Raw genomic sequence first — 18,144 nt, 5'->3', positions numbered from 1 at the left:
AGCAAAGAATTATTCAAAGAATTAATAAATGAATACATACAAATTGAATGAACAGAACAATAGAAACTTGTAATATTTTTTCCAAATACAGTAATAGTGTAGCACTTCTTAACTTGATCACTTGTATAATAATAATAATAATAATGTAAAATGCAACAAAATTGGTAAAATGAGACATGCAGAAACTGCAATATATCAGTTATAAGTTATTTCCTGCCACCTTCCAGGACTGAGCTATGTAGTTCACTGCAGTGATTCATGTTCGTCATTCTCTTTCTCTTCAGTTTATCATTTCTCAGCTCTACGACATTCTGAATATAAGATATCCACAATATTTAGCTGTGTTTGCAATGAAGGAAAATTTACAGAAGAGGGTGATTTACTGTTTCAAAGGGATGCAAGCTGAAGTCCTTGAAGTCCTGGAACAAGCTAACTCTTTTATTAATTTAGATGGCTTCATCACTGGAGACAGGCCAGCCAAAAAAGGAGTGGAACTACATATAGCCAAAAACAAAAATAAGAAACTCTTAAACCTCTAAAGGTGACAGACTAAAAATCAGGATAAAATGTTTGAAATAATGTTTATGGAGTTTGGTATTTTGGACTCATAGGGAAGAGGGGGAGGAAAAAAGACAAGGCTTTTTTTATGTGCTGTTACAAGCTCATCTTAATTCAAATGGACTAAAAAGGTCACAAATTATGACATTCTTAGAAGACTGAGTGAGAAGAACGGCTTTGCAAAAGCAACTGTAGAAAGAAAGACTTCAGATTAATTGCCTTGTAATGAGCCATTAAACGTCTTCTATATGGGCAAGGAGAAAAATCCTGTCTGGCACCACAAGACCTAATTTTCTAGTGGTAAAAGCAGATTTGTCTCATATTTTTCTAGTGCTTTGATCAAACCTTGTAGCATGATACTTGGAAGTCTGGTAAATATCAATCTGCAGCTGCCATGATCTCTTTATCATACTCAAAATGTTTTCCAGCCATGCATTTTATTAACTGTGTGAACAGATGGAAGTCATGGATTGCTGCAGCTGATAAATAAGTGAGCATTCCATGAATTCATACTCCAAATCTCCCAGTATTCCTGCTACCAAAGTCTCTCCTTTGTTATCAGGCACCTTGTACTGAATAAAGAATTTCTGCTTCTTTTCTTTAAGCACTTTCTACACATTTTCCATCCAGTTGATTCTAAGACTTACTTAGTGTTTGCATTACAGTGTTATTCCATATATGCTATCTGATCAAAAGTATCTGGACACCTATAAGTGTGGAAATTAACAGGGGGTGTATCCAGTCTTCACTTTCATGATGGCTTGAACTCCACAGGGGACACTTTCAGTGAGGTGTCTGAATGTCTTTCTCATGAGCTGAAACCAGAGAAGATAGTGATTTTTAATGCTGCGTTCTGGAGTGAAGTTGTCATTCTAACTCCCCCAAAGGTTTTCCTTTGAGTTCAGGTCAGGACCGGCCAGCCACTCCACTTCAGAATTTTATGGATCACAAACCATTGCCTCACAGATGCTGCTTTATGACAGGGTACATTGCCAATCTAATACAAACAATCATCACCTCAGAGCTGTTCCCTTAGTGTATGCAGTACACAATGCTACAAAATCTCCGCATGTCCCTCCACATTTAGTGTTTTCTGAAGCACAATAAGGGGACAACAAACTGTCCACGAAAAAAGATCCCCATACTGTAACACATCTCCTCCATACTTCACTGTTGCCATTACATGTGATGGCAGGTAACATTCACCAGGCAATGGCAAACCCAAACCCTTCCATCAAATTGCCACAGGGTATAGCGCATCTCACCACTCCAAATTACTTGTTTCTAGTCATCCACTGTCCAGCAGCATTGCTCTTTACACCATCTCAAGTGCTGTTTAGCATTGACAACAGAGATACATCACTTATGGTAGCTGCTCGAACATTTTTCCCCATACTTTTTACCTCCCTATGAAGACTTATGCTAGCTAACTGCTGGTAGCACTTTGAAACTCAGGAATGATTGGTTCTGCTGATTTCATGTGTTTTTTCATGATCACAATCCACAATATTCAACAATCCCTGTTCATCAATACATGGGCTCTGCTTGCTCTTGATTTAGCTGTGGTAATTCATTCACATTACCACTTCACAATCATGTCACCAACAATAAACTTGGGAAGGTTTAGAAGTGTTGAAATGTCCCTAAAGGATTTGTTACTCAGTTGACATGCAATGACTAGTCCACATTTGAAGTCACTGACCTCTCTCAATTGACCCATTCTGCTGTTAATGTTTCTCTACTGACATCACAATACTCCCCATCTTTTTTATACTGGCAAGTCCACCTCTCATGACATCTAGTGGTAAATTCTGCATTACATACGGGCATCCAAATACTTCTGAACAGATAGTGTTGCACAAGCACATATGATGATGATTTTACCTACTACATTTTGTAGAAGTTTTGAAAATTTACTCATATATGTCTTTTGGTGTGCTGATTACAAGTTTCCTTTTCACCAGCTCAAATGTTCACTGGAAATATTTCAACAATGGATGCTCACTTCTCCACTTATCAGAACACCTCACAATCAGTGTCCAGAGAGCTTAGAGCTGACTTCATGTTGACCAATGCATGTACTGTTGGCTGGAAGAGTGGATATGGTGCCTCACATTACAGGAGAGGCTCCATTATGGTAATGTGGCTTCATATAGAGTCTGCCTGCCTTGTCTCTGTCAGTCTAGCAGCCTCTACTGCCCCTTGCCCCCCTTTCCTCTCCTCAGCTGCTCTCTTCCACTCCCCCTCCCCCCTCCTCCTCTGTACCTAACACAAAACCCCACAAGCAGATATGGCCAATAGTTCAATCACATGTTACTAAGTTCAGGGATACTGTAAAACAGTAGCTGCACCCATACTTGTCTCAAATCATTTGAAAAGTTATAGCCTGTTTGTCCTCCATTATTGTGTTCAGTTTAGGGCAACTTCTCTGTCTTTGATTTTAATTTTGAGGGGATTATAGAATTCCAGGTGGCCTCTTTGACCAAACAGTACAGCCCTGCTTTGCTGTCAAGAACACCATCCTTGACTGGCAGAACATAACCATGTCATCATCCTTCAGTATTGCAGACTTCACATCTTTACATTCACATATCAACATGAGGTGCTGTATCTTGTCTCTTCTAACGAGTATTGCCTTGTGAGTCTTGCCATTCCACATACAGCTTTCCTCCTTAAGAGTTATATATAAGCAACTGACTGATTTATTATATGTGACACACTATGTGCTGCTCGTAGTGGAAGTCAACTTAACATTCTTTCAAGAAGAGGAATTTCAAATGCAGCAAGTAGCCAGACAGCTGTTGGAGTGTGCACCAATTTTGAAATGATATGGTAAAGCAGAGATACTATGTTCCACACAGAATAAAGCACAATTAACTGGAAACATCCTAGGAACAGTTATGCAGTGTTACTGACACTATCCACTATATAAGATTAAAAAGAGCTTGGTTTAATGCTAATGGGGTATCAATAAAGAAACTTTTCAGAATACCTGACCATCATGATGCTAAATGCTGGAATGTTGCTATTCATCAAGAGATATCACTTACTGAAGACAGCCGAAGCCCTCTTCCTCAACGTAATGTGTGATAAGCTCACTGAGAAGATAATCTGCTTGCCAATATCCAGCACATTAAGGATACATGAATACCCTCCACACAACCATTCAGTTGGGGTTACAGAATAAACTCAGCCCTAATTTAATGTCTGCTGAAATGTTCTGCATTCACTAACCAACACCGCCAGCCAAATTATAGCTCTGCTACAAATACTTTATCACATTAAAGAATCATTCTTACCTCATTGTTATGCTCCTGCTAAAATGCTACTATCTTGACATGATGAAGATATGTCTACCTTTATCAGGTTTTAACTGTGACCTTGGAAGTAACTGACTGCACACTTTTCCTGTAGCCTGGGGCATCTCAAATAAGCAGATTACTTGGAAAACTCATGAATTTCTGATTGTCAGTAAGGATCATCAGTCACATACAACAGTGTCACTAGCCAACTTGCACAGCTGTACCTAGACCTAAATCTACATTTGTTCTGACGTGGTCTGTTGAAACAGAACCCATGATTGTGAAATTGCCCTTTTATTAGCCCTGCGTTTAGCACATTCTGCAACAGTTGGTTGTTCATTGTCCCTACATCACTGACTGTGACCAAGGCTTACTACGGTGCTGCATACATCACTTACTCATATCGTACCATGTTAACTGGCAGTGGTTTATACTGTTCAAGATAATTCATCATGACAACATGTCATCGTTGCCAGACTTTACTGACACCCATTTGCTACAGTCAACAGATCAGCTAGTGGTTGTGAAAGCAGACAAATCATCTTAGACTGTGCTCTTTCCACATTACTTACTTGTACCAGCAAAAGATTACACTCACTGTAACATTTCCACTTTCTGTTTTCTCACTCATTATCTTGCTTCCATTAGGAGCAGCCATGGCACTCCTGTACAAGGAAGGATATTGTAAATCACTTTGAAATCTTCCATGGGCAGCACTTCCTGAGCCTCACCTGCCCAGTAACTATCACTGATAGAGGACACATGGATTCTGACCATGCAGCCTCAAACTTAGCATGTAAGATATTACTTGGTAGCTGCTACCTACCTCATTTCACATTGCTTTTGCTATGGTATCAATTCATCACAACACTTCAATTGAAGGTGGTAAGCAGAAGAGACATGTGATAGCCATTTTCCTGAGTTATGTTATAAAGAGAAAGCAACCCAGGAATTCTAGAGTTCAAGCTATGCAAAAGTAATTGTAAGTAACAGTACCAGTTTCAATTTCAATGTGCAATTTCAGAAATATATTGCTATAGTTGTTTTCACAGTTTTTTAATAAATATGTAAGGCATGTGCATTTTGTAAAATACCTGTAAGTGTTGTTCTATAGCTTACCATATTTATTAGCATGGAACATGATTATTTTGTGAAAAATTAAATTGATTTTCCGTAGTAAGTAGTGATTCATGACATTATGGATATTATACTGACCAACAATGATACCCTGATAATGGGTTGGTACATATGAAACATTGATAACCTTAGAACTTGTGATTCATATCTTGTCAGGAGGCAGCAATGTTAACAGTCTATACAGTTCATTTAGCTCTTTGGTGTGAGGCCTCTATAATTAGTTTAATTTTTTCCATGAATGGATTAATTAATATTTCATAGTAATGGGCAGTGGTAAAGTCACTGGTATGTTTACTCTATTTCATGAAACTTTTACTATTTTATGGGTGCCTGTAGTTTGAACAACTTTTAATTTCTTTATTAAATGTTGCTTGCATGAGACATAAAGGTTTCAAGAAACATGTAATTTTCACAAGTTACACATGGTTGGAGTGTTTTGGTGTATGTACACAAGGTGTATTACTTTGATTAACACTATCTTTTTAGCATAAGTTACCAAACATAACTAATTTTCACAGCTTAAAGGTACCTTTTGTGATGATTGCATTTGTAGATTGTAAGAAAAGAAATGTAGGCTGGCAATGGCAAGGAAAGCATTTCTGAAGAAGAGAAATTTGTTAACATCCAGTATTGATTTAAGTGTCAGGAAGTCATTTCTGAAAGTATTCGTATGGAGTGTAGCCATGTATGGAAGTGAAACATGGACGATAAATAGTTTGGACAAGAAGAGAATAGAAGCTTTCGAAATGTGGTGCTACAGAAGAATGCTGAAGATTAGATGGGTAGATCACGTAACTAATGAGGAAGTATTGAATAGGATTGGGGAGAAGAGAAGTTTGTGGCACAACTTGACCAGAAGAAGGGATCGGTTGGTAGGACATGTTCTGAGGCATCAAGGGATCACCAATTTAGTATTGGAGGGCAGCGTGGAGGGTAAAAATCGTAGAGGGAGACCAAGAGATGAATACACTAAGCAGATTCAGAAGGATGTAGGTTGCAGTAGGTACTGGGAGATGAAAAAGCTTGCACAGGATAGAGTAGCATGGAGAGCTGTATCAAACCAGTCTCAGGACTGAAGACCACAAGAACAACAACAAGAAAAGGGAATATGTTGATAATAAAAGTTGTAGATCTTCATTTTAACAGGATTTAACTGTCTGAGGCTATTGGGTAAAACTCCCCAAATATCTAAGAGAAACTTTAGCCTGGTGTTAAAAAACAAAAAACAAAAATACTGTTCACAAGCTTTACAGAATCGTGCCTTAACAATTTTGTAACTTGTCTCCTTACCATCTGAATGCCCTAATATTGTATAGCAGTTCCTGAATGTTCTGTGCCAATATCCATTGTACAAGTGTTACAGATAATGGCTTTACCTGTCCCTCATGCTATCTGACTGTTGTTGGGTGGGCTGCCCTCACCAAATAGCTGTGTCTCCCTTCAGAACACTGTGGCTTTGGGGTGTCAACCTTCTGTGGCGTTGCCACCAAATCAATGGTAAGGTCAGTGATAATGGGGCATTTTTCTTACATAAAAAAAATTTTAGCCTTCTCTGTAAGTCCACTTGGCACTCTTGTCCCCAGCTACCAATGTATCGATATATCTTAAGTCTCCTACTTGGGAAATCTGTCTTCTACTGCTGCTCCATTCCTGCATTAACATCTTCCAAGGTAGGTGAAGGAATGTGCAGGACACTGCCAGTATACAGGATAATTGGACTTTTTATTGTTAATTTAAAATTTTTCCTACTTAAATATTCACTTCTAGTATGCCTGTATCAACTGTTGTAGCCTGCGTGCAAGACAGAAGCGTCAGCTCATTGTAAAGATTGTTTGTACTGGTAAAGAACTTCGAAAGGCAAACTTCTCCCGCACAGTGTCTGAGTAATCATCATCAGAAAGCGCAAAAATTTGTGACAATGTTCCACAGTTGAAGCTCAGTTCTTTACCATATAAAAACTGGACTGACGTATCATATAAAAATAGAAGTTTGAAAACAAAAAAGGAATTGGGTGTGATAATTGATACTTAAAAAATCAATTTCCTGTAAGTGAAGAGACTGAACCAATAGTTGAAATGAACTTGTAAACCAACCATGTGGACATAATCATGAAACAAGGTCTAAATTGAGGATTAGTAAAAACAATGGTGCCGAGAAATTGTGCCTACCAGTTGCATAAAAATGGATATAATGTTAAAGACACTGTCAACAAAAATCTACAACAGCACAACTATGAATGTAATGTATTATTTTTAATGTACAGCCTCACAAAAACGTGACAAAACTTCTCAAAGAACACAATAAATGCTAAGCAATAGGTATCGTCAAGCCTGGGTAACAACAAAAAATATTATAAATGTTAATTCACATGACAAAAAGGTAACAAAAAATGAACATGTGGTGCCTATAGCGGTAAAAAGCAAGGCAAACAACTATTAACAGAACTAAAGAAATTCTTAGAACTTAATAATCAACGAAATACAATAGTCACAGCTTTACAATACAGATATTACTTCATGTATTACTCATGTGTGAACAAAGAAATATGAAAAACTAACATTAAAATAAAACAAAAGTGTTCTTTAGCTGTGAAGACAGGTCGTGAGTCATGCTTGGGTAGCTCAGATGGTAGAGCACTTGCCCGTGGAAGGCAAAGGTCCCGAGTTTGAGTCTCGGCCCAGTACACAATTTTAATCTGCCAGGAAGTTTCATATCAGTGCACACTCCACTGCAGAGTGAAAATCTCATTCTGGAAACATCCCCCAGGCTGTGGCTAAGCCATGTCTCTGCAATATCCTTTCTTCCAGGAGTTTTCATTCTGCATGGTTCGCAGAAGAGCTTCTGTGAAGTTTGGAAGGTAGGAGACAAGGTACTGGCAGAACCGAAGCTGTGAGGATGGATCGTAAGTCGTGCTTGGGTAGCTCAGATGGCAGAGCACTTGCCTGCGAAAGGCAAAGGTCCCGAGTCTGAGTCTCAGTCCAGCACACAGTTTTAAACTGCCAGGATGTTTAAAAGTGTTCTTTGTTTGCAAAATGTAGTGTTCTAGATACAGGCTAACTGGACAGATGCTAGCAAGGCCGGCAAGGAATGCATCTTAACTATGAAGGAAAGTACTTTACACATAAAAATGTAAATGAAAGCAATGCACTCAGGGAGAAAGAGAATAGTGTAATTCATTTGTGTGCAGGCAACATCATTACCGCCAGAAGAGTAACAGCATTTTTTATGGGGTGTCACACATCATACTCAATGAAAGGAATGAATACAAGCAGGAAACAGGTCAAGGTTTGCTCTGGGAAAGCTGTTAACGCCCTGGCTTCTATTCAGATCCTCAAAGACAAAGATCTACAAGACAATAATACAACCCGTAGTCTTTATGGAGCAGAGACCTACAACATCACCCAAAAGATGGAAAGAAAACACCTGACATTTGAGAATGCCATTCTCAGATGGATTTTTGGGCCAGTAAAGGATGGAGATGAATGGAGGAAAAGAAAGAACTGTGAATTGCATGAGCTATACAAGTCTATGAACATCATGGCAGTGATCAAAGAAAGAAGACTGAAATGGAATGGATACGTAATGTGTCGAGAAGGCCATATCATCAGGCAGGTAGTTGAGGAAAATACTAGAGGGAAAAGACCAGGGAGAAAACCACAACTCTGAGAGAGGATATGAGTATTCTGGCTGTCTGAAGAAGAATACATGGACCAAGGACGCTGGAGGATGCTGATTGGTGAGGCCAAAGACCGAGTGCGGTTTGTGTGGCCAACACAGTAAGTAAGTAAATACCTCACACATCATTTTTTATGGCATGTCACACACGAGATGAGCAGTCCAAGCCATGTATTCAAAATAAGCCTAAGGTGCCCTAAACAGAACTAACAAATTGTGCACTGAGAAAAATTGCTCTTGTACCACACAACCTAATACAAAGGTGAATAAGTCTCAAGCTTTCTCTTCAAAATATAAGAGGTCTGAAGAATAAAATGGACCAACTGGTAATACATCTAGAAGGTGAAGAACAAGGAAATGAACTTGATATTCTATGTTTCTCTGAATATCATATTAAAAACAGAATTCACGTGTTACAGATGGAATACTTTTGTTTAGCTGCTCATTATTGTAGGTCTTGTATAGAAAAAAGTGGAGTTGCAATTGTTAGAAATAATGTAGTATATAAATCTCTAGATTTAAGCGAATACTGTGCTGAACAACACTTTGTGGTGTGGGGCATTGACAAGGGGATGGCATGACCCTGGGATAATGGATTTACTACAAACTTTGCGTACCTTTAGTCGGCCATTAAAACAACATATGTGCAAGTAGTAAGGTGCACTACTCTGGAAATTTCGAGAAAACCACAAGAGAAGTTTTATGCATCTATTACATAGCTGATGTATCTGTGCATAAGTACTGATGTTAAGAGTTCATAGTGGTCAAGTGCTTAACATTCGAGCTCCGTGAAACAAACATGTGTGAGGCAATGGTTCAACTCCTGCTCAAACTTTCTTTTTTGCAGTACAAGTGTAAATTCTGTGATGTTAAAAAAAAAGTCGTACCTACACTTTGTCCTTGCTACATTAGCAATGTCTCACTGCTATGCAGGTTAACTGCCAAATGGGGCCTGCCTCTGTGTCTGCAGCTCAAAGTGCTGAGGTGCAAAGTAGTTCCTGATACCTTACCAAATTGCATGTATAACGGATTTCACAAATCATGACAAGCATACATTTTCAGGGAAACTACAGGTGTTTCTTCATTTACTAATCAATAGTTATAAATATGTATATTCTAATAATTAAATTTAATTAAAAATAGTAAGTAGTCAAATAACAAGAAATTCACTAAAACTTCATGCAAATACACGAGGATTTTTTAAAATTAGATTGGTAGGACCCTTAGAAAATGTATCAGATCTACTAGGGAGACTGCCTACACTACGCTTGTCTGTCCTATTTCAGAATATGGCTGTACAGTGTGGGATCCTTACCAGATAGGATTAATGGAGTACATTTAAAAAGTTCAAAGAAGGGCAGCACGTTTTGTATTATCATGAAATAGGGGAGAGAGTGCCACTGAAATGATAAAGGATTTGGGATGGACATCATTAAAACAAAGGCATTTTTCGGCATTTTTTGTTGCCGCAGAATCTTCTCACGAAATTCCAATTCACCAACTTTCTCCTCCGAATGCATAAATATTTTGTTGACATCGACCTACAGAGGGAGACACCATCACCATGATAAAATAAGGGAAATCAGAGCTCATAAGGAAAGGTATAGGTGTTTGTACTTTCCGCGCCCTATTAGAGGTTGGAATAACAGAGAATTGTGAAGATGGTACAATGAACCCTCTGCCAGGCACTTAAATGTGATTTGTAGAGTATCCATGTAGATGTAGATTAGCTCTCAAATGTCATATATACTAAATAATATGACGAGTGATGAAAAAATATAGATTAAAAATTACGTTTCAGCAACAGTCAAACCATCACTTTATACACATTCGCCTTATGAGGCTCGAACACTCACCACTTGACCACCAAGAACTCTAGCACCCCGTACATATGCACAGATGTATCAGTTACATAACAGACAAATAAAACTTCGCTCACAATTTTCTCAGAATTGCCAAAGTAATGCACCTTACTACTTGCACATTACATGTTGTTATAATGGCCTACTAAAGGTGTACAAAGTTGGAAGTAAATCTGCAGTCCCAACATCATGGCCTCCCCTTGTAAGATAACAGTGGATATTACAACAGTTCTTATGTTGTCAATTTCCAGGATACATGATGGAAATTTGAATTTTTGCCTGAGACTCTGAATCACTCTTGTCATATCCATCTGGAAAAATTAATCATTCACTGTAAGGGGTGACTTCCAGGTGAATATTTTTAACAGATAACAGAAACAAAACAAATCTTGAACATCTGATGTGCTCTTACACTTTAGGATCAGTGGTAGACTCTCCAAGAGGGCTGCTTCGAGAATATTTTTCCACAGAAATGACTTAGTATTTGGGTCTGCCCTCTCCTTTTCACCCGTGTCAGATTTCACTACTAATTGTGATACATACTGTATACAAATCTTGCACTTGGGTTCCTAGCACCCCTTTCAGCTTGGTGCAACAAATGGCCAATACTAATTGTGATACATCCTGTATGGAAATGTCATAGCCCTCGGTTTGGCACACCAAGCAGCAGCTTGTGCCACGTAGAACTTAAACTGGCCCTGCTCTCCAACTAGAGTATAGCCAATTCTAGTGCTGTAATAGATAACATCTTTATACAAAGGAATACATATAATTACTTAAGTGTCAAAAATATTCTAAATAGCCTCTTTGGTCCTGAAGGACAGTTTCTCATCTTAGTTCAAGTAAATGTACAGAGAAAAGTAAATTTCATTTGGAAGAACTTGACGAAAAGCACCATGGAAAACTTGAATCATCAATTCCAGCTTGTGGACTGGTCTCCTGTTGGTCTTAATTCCAAGTTTGATAAATTTATCAATGAGGTTACATGTCTATTTGTAAAAATATTTTCTAAAAAAACTACTGCGAGAAAACTTGGTTAAAACAGAGTATACACCTTGCATTACTACGAGAATTAAAATTTCTTGTAGAATGAAAATGGAGCTTTATGCAGCAACGGAGAGATCAAATGATCCCAATAAGATTAAGCATTACAAACTGTACAATAGAATTTTTAATAAGACCATAAAAACATTAAAGAACATGTTCTTAAAATCAGAAATCAAAAACTCAAAGGGTAACGTAAATACTACCTGCAGTTTCATAAATAAGGAACCAGAGAAAACTGCAATCTGTAGAGAAAATACCCAAATAAAAAATGAAGGTAATCTTGTTAGTGATCCAAAAATAGCAGCTGATGTATTCAACAAACTTTTTTAACAGAACAATAACATAACAAATAGGATTGGGAGACTCCATAAATCAAGTCAACAATTCAGTGCAAGTCAGTATACCTAGCACAGTACAATAGATCCACATAAGAACAGTCATTGTACAGGAAACTGAAAGAATCATTAAGTCTCTGAAACATAAAAACCTTACTGGAACTGACAACTTATCTAAAAGCAAGGAAAAGTTGCTGACAGACTTAAGTATGCAGTTGTAAAACCACTGTATAAGAAGAGAGATAAGTTAGACACTACTACCTATCAGTCAATCTCATGATTCACAAGTTTTTCCAAGGTTTTAGAGAAATTAACACTTACCGTGATTGCTAAGCAACTTAGTGACCATAATATTGTCAGCAAAAGTCAGTGTGGATTTCAGAAAGGATTACAAACAGAAAATGCAATATTTGTATTTACTGCCAATGTTTTGGAGTCCAGCAACAAAAAAAAAAAAAAAAGGATGGAATAGTTTGTGACCTAACAAAAGCTTTTGACTGTGTCACTCATCAAATACTTTTTATACAAAACCAGGTACCTACATATAGATGGTGCAGCAAGGAAGTGGCTTGGATCATGCCTTTCTAACAGAATGCAGAAAGTTGTATTGTATAGTCGAGAGATGCCTTTTATTATGATCTACCTCTTTGTAAAAGACAATGTAAATTCACCATCTCTGCTGATGACACTGCAGTACCTGCTGATAATTCATTTGATGAACTTGAGGTGCCAACTAATAAGGTTTTCAGAGCTATCGTTAGCCGGTTTAACATACATGGTCTTTCTGTTAATTTCACTCAATCTCTAAAGATGAAGAAATGGGAGAAAAACTAGGTGACCAGTAGATAGCTACGGTGGATACTTCAAAATACCAAGGCTTACATATTGATAGTAAACTATACTGCTCAAGCCACATTTTTTACCTGTGCAAAAGATTGTGTTCTGCAACTTATTTTCATGCCATTATGGCATATTAATCACATTACTGAGAGAAAACCTGGTTAAATCAGAGCATACACCTTGGATTACCAAGGTATTAAAACTTCTTGTAGAACATACGGGGAGCTTTATGCAGCAACAGAGAGATCAAATGATCACAATAAGATCACGTATGTAGAAAAAGGAGCCATATGCAGAGAAAGGAGCTACACGAGAGAAAGGAGCTATAAGAATCACAAGTGGATCCACCCCAGAACCGCATGCAAAAATCTTTTTGATGAACTTGAAATCCTCACATCCACTGGATGATGTATATTCTCCTTGACGTGTTTCATAGAGAAAAAAATTTCCTATTGAAACCCAGGAGTTAGTACCACAACCATGATACTAGTAGGACAGACTCGAGTAAGTACAGAAAGAAGTCATTTCTGTGGATATTAGATTTTTAATGCCCTCCCTTCACAAATTATTCTTTAGTGAATTATTTATTAGTGGATGATGGGCTTTTCTTCTCTTTAAAAAATAAATAATTTAAAAAATTAAAATAATACAAATTTAAGGTATTTCTTATTGAACGAGTCATATTACACTACAGAAGAGTTCCTGACCACAATATACATAGTATCCATGAAACACAGATACATTATGAAATCTACCTTCTTTTTTTTTTTTTTTTTTTTTTATTTTTTTTTTTATTTATTACTATAAACATGTTGAAATACTTTTATTTTTCTTTAACAGAACCTAAGTTACAGATACTTTAATAAGAAATTGTTTAGTACTATTTACATAATACCATAGAATTTAACAACAACAAACTTGTAAGACTGACACATTCCATACCCTGTGATACATTCACAATAAAGATCACCACAACATTAAATAAAACATGTGGAATATTGCTGTCTCAAAATAGTATCCATAAGAAAATCATGGAAAGTAAATAATGAGAAAAATATGTCATAAGTGTTATACCGGAGCCAAGGTAGCCCCTGAGGGCCAGCAACCCATATTACACCACAGAGATCGAGGTTGTCTATGCCCAAGGCGTACCAAAAGCACCATGGTAAACACTGGCTATTTACATGCAAGATAATGGAAACAGACATTCCGAGCACTACTTCCTGCAGGGGGAGCTCGAGTCACGGCCTGCAGGAAGTGCCACTATGCCAAAACCTGACTGGCTGAAGACAGTTATATAGGGGCTAAAACCAGCCTCAAAGTTCAGTTCATGCCGGATGCCGACCTCGTATACTGTGACCACTGAAGATTACATCTTCGTCTCGGAACTGGACTATTACTAGTGTGTGAGTGTGTTACCACGAACCTTTGAGGAAAATTAGAAGTGACCTTTTGTTTGCCTAAATTAGGAGACTTTTACTGGCATCGTTATTGTCACCTTTCATTTGTGTATTTCGTCATCAACCGAGTGAACTTACATCAATAAAAGTTGTGTTTGTGAAAAATTGTGAATTATCAGTCACAACACAAGTGGTGACGAGTTGGTGCCTGCATGTGTCTTCCTCACGGTGGAAGTTGTCCTTCAGTAGCTGGTCCAAAGTATGCATGGCTTACTACAAGGTTTTCAAGATTTTTGCAAGAACTCTCAGGGTACACAGGAAAGTTTATTTATGGAACCACAGCCCCTGCTGTTTCCCGCTTTCAACAAGGATGCTGAACACTGGGAAACACATGAGAAGCGGCTCCAGCAGCATTTTCAAATCCACCAAGTTGTCCAGGAAGCTGCTCGTCATTCCTACTTGTGGTCGGCCGCTGCAGATGCAGGTGGATACAGGGGCAGCGGTCTCACTGATCAACTATTCCTCTTATGCAAAGATTGCCCCCCCCCCCCTGACGCCCACACCTCGGCACCTCCTTACTTATAATAAGCAAGCAATCACTCTTGGGTCAGTTCAGGGCTTCCATCATGTATAAATCGGTTCGCCAGGAAGTTACCTTCCTTGTGGTCAACAATGCAGCCAAGGCTGATCTCTTCAGGTTGGATGCCTTCCAGCCCTTTGACTTCACCATCGATGACAATGTTTGTCTGGTGTCTTCCCAGGTTCCATTCCTGGCAGTCGATACCTTGTGCATGGAATTCCAGGACCTCTTCTCGCTGTGAGTCGGCTGTGCTCAAGATTTTCATGTGTTACTGTAGCTGAAAGCACCTGCCCGCCTGAAGTACTTCCGGGCCCAGCACGTTCCCCACGCCTCCAGCAGCCTCTTCAACAAGAAATGGACCATCTCACGATGGAGGAAGTCGTCACTCCGGTCCCTTACAGCTCGTAGGCGACACCCTTCGTCGTCCTCAAAAGACCAGATGGGCATCTTAGAGTTTGTGGTGGCTTCAAGGCTACACTTAACCCTCAGCTACAGGTTGGAGACTATCCCCTCCTGAGTCCAGAGGACCTGTTCTCTAAGCTCGCAGAGGGACAATTTTTTTTTTAAATCGATCTTGCCGAGGCCTACCTCCAAATACCTTTAGATGAGCCTTCTACTCACTTGGTCATCATCAACACACCATTTGGGCTGTTCTGGTTGAACCGTCTCATGCATGGCATCGCTAGTGCACCGGCCATCTTGCAGTGTTACTTGGAACAGCTCTTGCGGGATGTGTTAAGTTGTATAAACTACCTCAACAACATTGTCGTCACTGGCTGTATCGCAGATGAACATCTCAGTCATCTGTGACAATTGTTCCTGCGCCTCCGGACTGCGGGCCTAAAATCCAATCTTGCTAAATGCTCCTTTTTTCAACCAGCTATCTCCTACCGGGGTCACATCATTTCCCGCCATGACGTATCGCCTACCTCCTCCCACATCGCCGCTATAACGGTCCTTCCTCGTCCACGCAATGTCCACCAATTGCGGTCTTTCCTGGGTAAAATTGCTTACTATCGAAAGTTCATTCCCTCCACCGCTCACATTGTGGCATTCCTCCATCACCTATGCTGAAAGAACATGCCTTTTCATTGGTCCTTGGCTTGTGAATTGGCTTTCCAAACCTTAAAGTGGAGGTTGCATTCTGCGGAGTGTCTCATGCCGTATAACCCCTCTCTTCCTCTCCTCTTGGCTACAGATGCCTCAGACTACAGTGATGGAGCTGTCCTTACGCACCATCTACCCGATGGCTCAGAACACCTGGTGGCTTACATATCTAAATCCCTTACAGAGGCCCAATGCAAATATTCTCAAACTGAGAAGGAGGCCCTAGCCATCATGTTTTCCTGTACCAAATTCCTCCCATACCTTTAAAGTAGGGCTTTTTGCTTGATCACTGACCATAAGCCCCTCGTGGCCTTATTTTCTCTGTCAGCCCAGTTACCCATGAAGACTTCCCGCTTCCTGCAGCGATGGGCCCTGTTCCTTTCACGTTTTAGGTACACCATCCATTTCCAGCCCACCTCCCAGCATGCCAACTCTGATGTCTTGTCTCGGTTGCCCTCTGACCAGGATTTGGCATTCGATTCGTCGGACCTCCTAATTTTTCAGGTAGATGACAACATACAGGATGCATTAGCTTCATTCCTAGTCACAGCTGAGAGGGTGGCCGCAGCGACAACCGCAGACCTGCTCCTGCAAACTGGTGCGCCGCTGTGTTCTCCACAGTTGGCCGATGCTTCCTCCACCTCGTGCCCAGGCTGACCTCCGATTCTTCTTCTCCATCCACCATCAACTAGTGGCCGTCAACGGGGTGCTCCTCCGTGCAGAAAATGATGCCACTCCACGAGTCATTATACCAACTTCCCTGCGGTCCTGGATTCTCCACATCTTACATCAAGGTCACTGGGTATTGCCGGGATGAAAACCCTCGCTCGTCGCCATGTCTTCTGGGTAGGCATGACAGTGGACATGGAGCGCATGGTTCGGGGTTGTCAGCAGTGTACCCAACCCCTTCCTGCACCGTGCCGGTCCTTCCAATCCAGGACAGCCGCTTCCCTCCCATGCGAACGCATTCATGTGGATTTCACGGTATCCTTCCTCGGCGCTTACTGGTTAATCGTCACGGATGCCTACTCCCACTTCCCTTTCATTATCCGACGCTCCTCTATCACCAAGGAGGATACCACCATGGCCTTGTCAAAAATATTTTCCATTGAAGGCCTTCCCGTCACCTTGGTATCAGACAACGGCCCGCAATTTTGCAGTCAAGAGTTCGCCAAATTCTGTCATGATAATGGTATCCACCATGTTTTTACCCCTCCTTTCCATCCCCAATCCAATGGAGAGGCGGAGCACTTTGTTTGTACTTTTAAAACTCAGATGAAGAAGTATACGGAGGACCATTCCCCAGAAGAAGCCCTTACGTTATTTCTCAGTACCTACAGGGCCACACCGATGGGTGACAAGAGTCCAGCAGAACTTCCCGATGGTCACCAGCCTCGGACGCTACTCCATCTCCTCCAGCTGCAGGTTGGACCTCATGCCCTGCCGGGCACTTCCCAATATTCATCCAGCTCCAAGGTGTGGGCTCACGGTTTCAGGCCCTGGCCCAGCTGCCTTCAGGGGGTCGTTATCCGGCCCCGGGGTCGACAACTGTTCAACGTACGCCTGGACGACAGTGTGGTTTCGCATTACCGCAACCAGCTGCATCCTTGTTTCCTCAAGCGGCCGCAGCCCCAAACTGCTCCTCTCTCTCTCCTATCGCCGGTCCCTTCCTTGGGGCCTATGTTCATGCCCTCTCCTCAGTTGGTGGATGATCTTCCCAGAGACAGCCACCAGATGCCGGCTGATAGTCCCATGCTGCCGCATACTCCAGGCCCGGTACAGCTCCAGGACCTTCCCATGAACCCACTTGCTGGCCCCTCTTAGGTGCCACCTCAGATGGACGACATGGACGTCCCCATGTCGCCTGCCCAGCCCGACTTCGCCTCGCAACCACCACATCTGCGGCATTCCAGCCGCCTCGCACGGAAGGCAGCGCCCTACTCTCCAGTGGCAGAAGGACTTAGCTGCAGATCAGCCTACAGCACCGGGCTATATTGGTACTCTCTCCCCTGTGGTCACCCATGCTGCACCAGCTGTTACAATGTGGGAGAGATGTTATGCTGGAGTCAAGGTAGCCCCTGAGGGACAGTAACCCATATTACACCACAGAGGACGAGGTTGTCTATGCCTAAGGCGTACCAAAAGCACCATGGCAAACACCGGCTATTTACATACAAGATAATGGAAACAGACATTCCGAGCACTACTTCCTGCGGGGGGGAGCTCGAGCCATGGCCTGCACGAAGTACCACTATGCCAAAACCTGACTGGCTGGAGACAGTTATATAGGCGCTAAAACCA

The 18,144-nt window shown here is 40.7% G+C and overlaps 1 protein-coding gene across 1 annotated transcript in view; it reads right to left on the bottom strand.

The window, feature by feature from the left end:
• LOC124616435 (cilia- and flagella-associated protein 91-like) overlaps positions 1 to 18,144 on the bottom strand; it is a 295,797-nt gene that overhangs the window by 219,291 nt on the left and 58,362 nt on the right. The gene's annotated exons all lie outside the window — the stretch shown is intronic.

This window comes from Schistocerca americana, chromosome 5 (assembly GCF_021461395.2).
Source record: "Schistocerca americana isolate TAMUIC-IGC-003095 chromosome 5, iqSchAmer2.1, whole genome shotgun sequence".
Taxonomy (NCBI): Eukaryota; Metazoa; Arthropoda; class Insecta; order Orthoptera; family Acrididae; genus Schistocerca; species Schistocerca americana.
This window is presented reverse-complemented; position numbering and strand designations above follow the sequence as displayed.